Source organism: Choristoneura fumiferana, unplaced genomic scaffold, assembly GCF_025370935.1.
Source record: "Choristoneura fumiferana unplaced genomic scaffold, NRCan_CFum_1 Sck3bRy_36;HRSCAF=201_pilon, whole genome shotgun sequence".
NCBI lineage: Eukaryota > Metazoa > Arthropoda > Insecta > Lepidoptera > Tortricidae > Choristoneura > Choristoneura fumiferana.
This window is the reverse complement of record NW_027413017.1, coordinates 5,758-15,130: the sequence shown is the minus strand read 5'-3', so window position 1 is coordinate 15,130 and position 9,373 is coordinate 5,758. Positions and strand designations below refer to the sequence as shown.

Genomic DNA, 9,373 nt, shown 5'->3' with positions numbered 1-9,373 from the left:
CCGAGAACAAACATTCTTTTTATTCAAACAAATATCTGCCCCGGCCGGGAATCGAACCCGGAACCTCAAGCTTCGTAGTCAGGTTCTCTAACCACTTGGCCATCCGGTCGTCAATTTCAAATCTGTTCGTCTGTGTTATATCTTGATCGTCTCTGCGCCACGACAGACTAAATGAAAGCTCTAGACTTCCAATAGCCCCTCTCGAGCAAATGATGAGAAAGTTAGGAAGCCTGGGGAGCACTTTTTGGGCACTAGACAGAGGACTTCATCAAACGCGACCCTACCACGAGAGTGTCAACAGAAACTTATTTTTAACCCCTGGCATAAAAAGGGGGCTATTTATAAGTTTGACGCCAGTGTCTGTCCTGTCGTGGCATCGTAGCTCTCAAACTGATGAACCGATTTCAATGCGGTTTTTTATTTGAAAAATATACGCGTTGACTTGAAACCTCTCCGTTTTTTTTTCGTCGGTTAAAAATGAGTTTCTTAGCTACACTGAAACAATTACTTTGTTCACCCATGACCTTATGATAGCCCGTCACTGCAAGAAATGTGTGTTCATGCAGTTTCACCTTTAAGAACACACACAAATTACACAAACCCATCCATCACCACCTCCACACTACACTGACGCATTTCAATCTCAACCAGAGCTCCATTTTTCATTAAAAATAAAATAAAATAAATATCATGGGACACTTGAAACCAATTGATATCAACCTCCGCAAAAAACGCCAGATTCAATAAATCATTGAAATGAGTTAAGCCATTTTTGAGATGTCTGACTTTGAAATATGACAATTCGGAGGGGTTTCAAATTAATTTAATTTTAAAATGTTAAGTTGGTTAAGTTCTACCACGTGCCACGAGACACACAAAGTCAAATATTAAGCGAGAGTGTAAATGTATAACATCTCTCGGGAGCAAAAAATAGTGTAACCTCGGTCAGGCACTCCCGCGGTCTCGCCTCTCGAATACTAATTCCTGGATTAGGTGCCCGCCGCCCACGTTTATTGTTCAATGGTCCTACGCGCCTCTCCGGCCTGCCATCTGTCATCGGTCGCGCTGAGAGCTCTGGACCTTGTGCTGGACAACTCCCGAATGTTGTTCTTGTGTTCACTGCGAATGTTTGTACTAACTATACAGTCGTCACTTGGTTACACATGCATATTTATATTCATCCATGCTTACTCATGTTCTAAATGCGAAAGTAACTGTCTGTCACTACATGACTGTTGAACTTAACTGCGTTCTAGTTCTAGAATACTAGGTAGGTAGTCTTGTTTTTTGACAGATCTTGTCTTGAAGACACCTCGCTTCCCTACTTTATATTTATATATTTTATATAATCTTATATTTTATATTTTTATATTATATAAGTATTATAATATTATAAATGCAAAAGTAAATCTGTCTGTCTGTCTGTTACGCTTTCATGTCGAAACCACTGAACCGATTTTGATGAAATTTGGTAGTTTGAACCCCAAGGATCAACAAAGGATACCTTTTATTCCGGTAGAGGGCGCCACCGCGCGATAACATAGATCCGCGCAGACGAAGTCTGCAAATCGGTATCCGCACCCACTTCTAGTGCTCAGATTGACTTTAAATTTGACATGGACAAGTAAACAGGATGACACTACATGTACAACTAACAAAAAGTACAGTCAGCAAAAAATGTTTTAGAAATAAAATAGGGCCAGTAGGTACAGACAGACGGACTACATTCCAACTGCAACGTAACCGCAACTGCCGACTGCTCGTACATTTTTATCACAGTCAGCGTGCAGTTGTGCCGACTGCAACGGAACTGCAATGACAAAATGTAGTTGGAATGCTGTACGTCTGTACTGGCCCTAAAACACTTTTATCATAGTTATATTAAAGTACAGATAGATGGATAACATTACTTTCACTATAATTATTAGAGATTGTCATTGGGGATTGCCCCAATGTCCATTGGGGCGAGGGGGTGACGGGGCGGGGCTCTCGAGGCACGTGCGCGCGCGCCGCGGCGGGTTCTAATTCCCACCATTGTTTGATTCCCTGAAAATATTCCTATTTCGATCACGTAGCGGGCAGCACCGGCCTGTTTTCATTTTGTGACTTGTTTATTACACGTTCAGAATTCGACCTTTTATAATTTTATTGTTTCCCCAAACAATAAAGTTGGTGAGTTTCATTGTGGTTATTTCTCGTTTCAAACGTAGCTACAGCCGCCTGCAGTAATATCTGAGACAGCGGAGCGTGCAAAAATATCTGATACGTCCTTCCGCCCTAGAAATAGAGTCGTATCAGATATTTATGCACGCTATTGTTGTGTCAGATATTGGTGCAGGTGACCCATACGTAGTAAAGTGTAGGAAAGAATTACACCACTGTAGTGGAGGTTACACTGACATTGCGTCATCGAGACAAGAATCACGTCATGTGATGCAAATTTGAACTATCGAGTCGATTTTCGTTTTCTAGATTTTTTTTACCGTACAACGGCAAAAACTACTAGAAACTGGCAAAATTGTCCTCCGATAACCAGACAGAGCCATATTTTTTTAAAGAAACAACAACTATCGAGTCTATCGATGCACTCCCATTACTGTTTGTGCACAGATATGGATCCCAAATATAGTAGCTATTGGCTGAGTAAGTTCAACTTAATACTCTTGAAAAAAAACAAGAATTTATTAAGACTTGCTTGCATCTTCTTCCTGCGGTGCCTCTCCACTACTGGAGGTTGGCTGTCAGCTCCGCATATCTCTCCTTATCTCTCGCCAGAGAAAACAGTTCTTCCACACTGGCGATACCGGTCCACTCTCTGATGTTTCGGAGCCACGATTTCTTTCTTCTTCCGACGCGTCTTTTCCCCTCAATTTTTCCCATCATTATTGTCTGAAGTAAATGATAACGCTCATGCCTTAATACATGTCCTAGATAGGCTAACTTTCTTCTCTTGATGATCAACATGAGTTTCACCGGAGTACCTCGTCATTCGTGACTCTATCGACCCAGCTTATGCGTAACATACGACGGTAAAACACCATTTCCAGTGCCTTCAGTTTTTGGCGTATGTGCTCCTTGCATACATCCCAAAATTATTAAAAAACTGGCCAAGAGCGTGTTGGGCACGCCCAAAATAGGGTTTCGTAGCCATTACGAAAAAAATCTTTAATATTTTTCTAAGGATTTCGTATTTCATTAGGCTGCTATTTAACTCTTAAATTACTAATAATTCAAGCAAACTTAGCAGTTATAGTTTTTCTTGAAAGTTTATACTTACTACCATTCTGAATTTTTACAAGTTTTTCCACCCCGGGTTTAGATTTTAGAGGGGGGGGAGGACGCTCGATTTTAATGAAAATTTTTACTTTAACTTTACGTCTATGGGAGGTACCCTAAAAATTTTTTTATAATTTTTATTGTACCATTTTGTCGGCATACTTGATATATATATCCGTGCAAAATTACAGCTTTCTAGCATTCATAGTCCCTGAGCAAAGCCGCGGATGGACAGACAGACAGACAGACAGACAGACATGGCGAAACTATTAGGGTTCAGTTTTTGCCATTTTGGCTCCGGAACCCTAAAAACAGGTAGCTAGTAGTGTAGTAGTAGTTTCTAAAGGACCTATGTAGTAAATAAAATGTATTTTCATCTCAGCCTATAATATTAAGTATGTCTAAGAGGGCTTGGGCCGAAGTTCCCAGGCAGGCCCAGTAGATTGAGGACCTCACACTCACCATTGAATTTTTTGCGCACTTGGCTCACAGTAAAGCTCATATTCAATTTCAAATGTTATTTCGCTCATGAATTTCGAAACACTCAGACGAGCGAACCTAGGCTTGAATACACGACCCTATGCTTGAGAGACCATAGGTCAAATAGACCTCCACGGCTTTTTGGACCACAATACACACTTGAAACTTAGTCGCTCACTTCAATAACCTGCCACTGACGCCCCGCAGCCCGCAGCCCGCTGCGATCGGCGCCGGCGCTTAATGTAGCGCACACAATTTATACATGAGATGCGTACCGCAGATAAATTACGTCTGATATCATTCCATCATCTCTATTCGGACCCTTTTCACTCAATCTTGAAAAAATGAAATTGATTTACCCTCATTGTAATAAGCCCATTTCTGACCCTCGCGTGGACGGTCTCTTGGAAGTTCGGTAACGGGAGCCATTTTTTGCTGGAACGGGAAATGTTTGTGGAAATCGTAACGGGTTTTGGGGAGTAATTTTTCTTTGTAAATTGTGTACGGGGTTTTGAATACAGTCGCATTATAACGTAAAAAATACTTAGAAATGAAATAAAATAATTTATTTGCTAACCGCGACCATATGATAGCTAAGCTTATGCAAGATATGCGTGTTCATGCAGTTCTTCCACCACCACACTGTAAAAACACACACAAATCACACAAACCCATCTATCACCACCACCACCACGCTACGCTGACGCGTTTCAAACTCAACCAAAAATCATCGTCAGAGCAACACAACCGTACACCATGCTGCCAGATGTTGTGTGTTGTGTTGTTGCGGGTGAGCAAAGAAATTCTCTTAGTTCATTGATATGGACCTCCGCAAAGTAACGCCTGATTCAATAAATTAAGTAACGTATTTATCAACGCGATAAAATCGATAGGCATCAATCCACCCAGATTCCACTGCTGGGCACAGCCCTCATAGAGTTAGAGGGTTTGGGCTATAGTTCCCAGGCAGGCCCACTGTAGATCGGGAACTTCACACACACCATTGAATTACTTTCTAGATTAGTGTAAGTTTCCCTCGCGATGTTTTCTTCGCTCTCAGAGATGAAAGCAAGTGTTTGAACTCACGATCCTCTGCTTGAGAGGTAATTAATGTAGTCATATAAGGAGATTCACTTTGGAATTGGAATGAGAGATAATTAGCTGGAAACTCGTATATACACGGAAAAAAAGGAATTCTTTGACCAAGAATATTCATAGTCTCAGGAATATTGTTTAATTATATATTATTATTATTATTATTATTTAGAAGCCTGTAGATGTGTCCCACTGCTGGGCAAAGGCCTCCCCCCATGTCCTCCACTCTACCCTTTCTTGGGCGATCTCTGACCAGCTGCGAAGAAAGGCGTCCAGATCGTCCCGCCATCGACGCCTGGGTCTGCCACGCCGCCGAAGTCCATTTTGTGGTATCCAGTCTGTGGCTATTTTAGCCCACCTTTTTTTTTTTTTTTATACGACTGGAAGGCAAACGAGCAAGTGGGTCTCCTGATGGTAAGAGGTCACCACCTATTGGGTTCCATACGGCTGACGTGGCCTGCCCAGTCCCATTTCAGCCTGGCAGTCTTGACACCCACATCAGCAATGCGTGTTTTGGAGCGCAATATAGTGTTCCGGATCCGGTCAACCCGTTTCACTCCCAACATACTGCGCTCCATTGCTCTCTGGCAAACCTTCAATTTGGTCTTCTGTAACTCAGTAAGTGACCATGTTTGAGCACCGTAAGTTAGGACAGGCAGTATACACATGTCGACGAGCCTCCGCTTTAAGGCTAGCGGAAGATCACCCTTCATGTGTTCTTTCATGGACCAATAGCTCTTCCAGGCGTTTTGGATCCGTCTTTCGACTTCCTTATCTTGTCTGTGGCTGAAAGAGACTAATTGGCCTAAATAGGGATACTCGTCGACATATTGTAACAACTGCCCGTCTACCTCTACCTTACGTTTCGTGCTGTTGGTCATTACCTGAGTTTTTGACCGGTTCATTTTCAGACCAACTCGAAGGCTTGCAGAGCTTAGGTCTTGAAGCATTGTTTGTAATTCCGATGCGGATGAGGAGAACAGAACAATGTCGTCGGCGAATCTAAGATATTGTTTAATAAATCCAAGTAATTTTATTATTTTCTTTAAGCATGATTATAGTTTTAACCCAGCACAATATTTCTCCTCATCCAATACGAAATATTATTGCCTTGAACAAGGGTATATTGTCTTAATCTAAGACATCCTTATTTTCCGTGCAGCTTCGTTATGGCGTCCTAAATGTTGTCTCAAAAGTCACATTTAATCTCGTGTCCGCGTCGTAAGTTATTCAAGGTCAAAATGTCATAAACAGGTTTTGACCTACCTATGTAGATGAAACTTTTAAATTTTTCTAAGTTGTTTAGGTTATTTGTCAATCATTTCATCCTCACCACCTTGACGGCTGGCATTCTAACGCCGTCCGCTTTAAGCGGAACTTGTCCCACGCACGGCAAAAATATGGAACCGACTTCCTCAGCATTCCCGGAGCGATACAACTTGGGGATCTTGATAAACACGAGCTCATCAATCTCTGAAAAGGCCGCACTTGCATCAGGGGACTTGCATGGTTGTTTTGTCCCTCTTGTATATGAAAAAAAACCGGCCAAGAGCGTGTCGGACACGCCCGAAATAGGGTTCCGTAGCCATTACGAAAAAATTAAGTACCTAATATTTTTCCAAGGATTTCGTATTTTGTACGGAATATTCCAAGTTTAGGTATATTTTATACCTTAGGCTGCTATTTACTCTTAAACTACTAATCCTGATTTTTTTCCAATTTTTCCGACCACTGTTTTAGATTTTAGAGGGGGACGCTCGATTTTAATGAAAATATGCACTTTAAAGTTGAATATTTTGCAAACAAATCAGCCTCTAATGGTTTTGAAAGACCTATCCAACGATAATCCACACTACGTGGTTGGATGAGAAAAAAAAATCACCCCCACTTTACGTCTATCTATAACTGTAAAAAAAAAAATTGTACCATTTTGTCGGCATACTTTACATACTTATATATTCGAGCAAAATTACAGCTTTCTATCATTGATAGTCCCTGAGCAAAGCCGCGGACGGACAGACAGACAGACAGACATGGCGAAACTATAAGGGTTCCGTTTTTGCCATTTTGGCTACGGAACCCTAAAAAAAGTACCTTGCTGTACGCCTTTTGGCAATTTTATTACGAAAGCTCAAACATGAAGTGACAGCGACAAGGTAGTGAAGTGTAAAAACATTAACATACGAATCTCATAACATTAACTACAATAGTCAATAGAGTTAAGCGTTCGCGTAATTTCTGCAAAGTATGCTTAGCTGCGTCTCCTCTCCACCAAAGATATGCGAGGATGCGTAGCGAAGGATGTTTTTGTCATTAACCAATAGAAACGTGTCATTTACCTATCCTCGCTTCGAGTTGTTTCCACTAGAATTCAAATTCAAATTCAAATCATTTATTCAGTAAATAGGCCGCAATGGGCACTTTTACACGTCATTTTTTAAACTACCAGCGCTTTCGGAAACACCATCATTGCCAAGAAGAATGCGTAGCAAGAAACTTGGCAGAAAGTCATTTTTTCATAATAAAATAATTACAAATAAAATACTTATTTTTTCATGTAACCTTTTTGTTTTTCCTTTTGTATGATAAAGAGTATAAACAAACAAACAAACTTAAAACTACAGTATACAATTAAAGAAAAAAATACAAAAATAATAATAATAATAAGACGTATTGGGCCCCTTAGTTACAAAACTAAACACTAACTATATCTGCGTTCAGTGGAAGTGTAGAATGCTTCCACCGTCATAAATAATAATAAAAAAAAGTAACCATTAAGATTTTGCATTCCGAAGGCAAGCTCACGTCTGCCGCCCCCAAAGTTAGATCACACACACTCATGTCATGCTCTGAAAGCAGAGCGGTACCAAAGGCATGGTATTGCTTCCGTTCCCATAAGCTCTATGGGATCGTCTTGGGAATTTCGACGTCACGATGTAACGTTGTGACCTCGTTACATACTTTATTTCTTATTTTAATAAAATTATTTACAAATTAATTAATTAATTATAACTATTTTAATTAAAATTTAATCTAACTTAACTTATTAACTAACTGATGTAGAATAATATTTTATCAAATTAATTAATAACTTATTTACAATTATTTTAATTCAAATTTAATCTAATCTAACTTATTAACTAATATAAAAAAGTCCAATCAAATTATTTACAATTATAAAATAAAATAAACAGAATGCATAATATCTCAATGTAAATAAGTTAACGCTTCTGTTCGCGTATAATCTTTCGCAGCGCGGTTTAATAACCGGTTGCTAATTGAATAGAAGCTGGAAGTGACTTTCACCGCCGCCCCGGGTCAGTCCACGGCGAACAGACAACAGCGACGAGCACGTACCAGCAGCGCACACGGTCATCTATACGTGTCGTCTCGCGCGCTGATACAAAATTTAATTGTCTAAAAAAAAAAATGCTTTCTAAATAATTAAAAAAAAAAACATATTTAGTCGTCACGGTGTTTGTGGACGCACCTAATTTAAACCCCGACGTACTTCGGCGGCGCTAATCGCGTACTACCTCGCACCCAATTTTTGGTAAGTGAAAGTGTTGAACGTTTTATCATTGCTAGAATTAGTTTGGCTGTAGGATTCATGTTATTCAATTATTTGCATAATTATTATTTATCATCGCTCATCAATCCAAATCATTATTTAATTGCTGCTAATCGATTATATTCAAATTATTTATTCAATTGTTCTAAATTATTAATTAATTGCTGCTAGTCATTCATTATTACATTATTAATAACATTGATCCAATTCATCTAAATTATCAAGTAATTACTGCTAGTCATTCACTGGTAAATTTGCAAGTCATTGATTTATTATTTTTATGAGGGTAGTTTTATATTCCGTTTCATTGTTTCTTCCTAGGGCTTTATTAATTACGCTTTATGTAACTCCGCTCTGCTTGTGAATACAAACACGCTTTTGTTATGCCGGCTTCCCGTTGCGGTCCCGTATCCAGGGTGTTCACAAGACGAACGGAGGAATCAGGAGCGTTCCTTACACCTGTGTTATTCACAGGGTGCGACTTTTACGATAAGCACACGGCCCTATCATTCCGGCAAGGAGCGAGGGAAGTTCCTCGTCCGCTCCGAGTCGCTTCACCCCCCGTCACCGCTGATCGACCGGGGCCCGTCTTCGGCTCGTCGACCAGGCAGGGGAGTACCGGACTACGGAGGAAAACCAGACAGGCCTTTACCCCCACGACCCTCTCATTGCTCAGAAATTAAATTCAGTTTTGTTTTATGGGACTGTTGAGCCCGAATAATATATTTTTTGTAGACGTCTTCGTTTGTTTTATTTCATCGAAATTGGCTTAGCCAGAAACGGGAAGCGTCACACTGGCGCCCTTTGTCGTGGTAAAGGTCTGGTTTTACTTCGTAGTGTAATCAGTGTGTTTGTTTTGTTTTTTGTGAAACGTTATTTTTTTTTGGTTGCTCGTAACTGATGTGTACGCCTTAACTTATATTTATACATAATTTAAATTTAATGAATAAT

General features: G+C 40.1%; 1 long non-coding RNA gene across 1 annotated transcript; it reads left to right on the top strand.

The window, feature by feature from the left end:
- Positions 1-7,875: 7,875 nt before the first annotated feature.
- On the top strand, positions 7,876-9,162 carry LOC141445146 (uncharacterized). Its single transcript, XR_012453281.1, has 2 exons — positions 7,876-8,404; positions 8,897-9,162. It is a non-coding gene; the product is annotated as an uncharacterized lncRNA (long non-coding RNA).
- Positions 9,163-9,373: the final 211 nt, after the last annotated feature.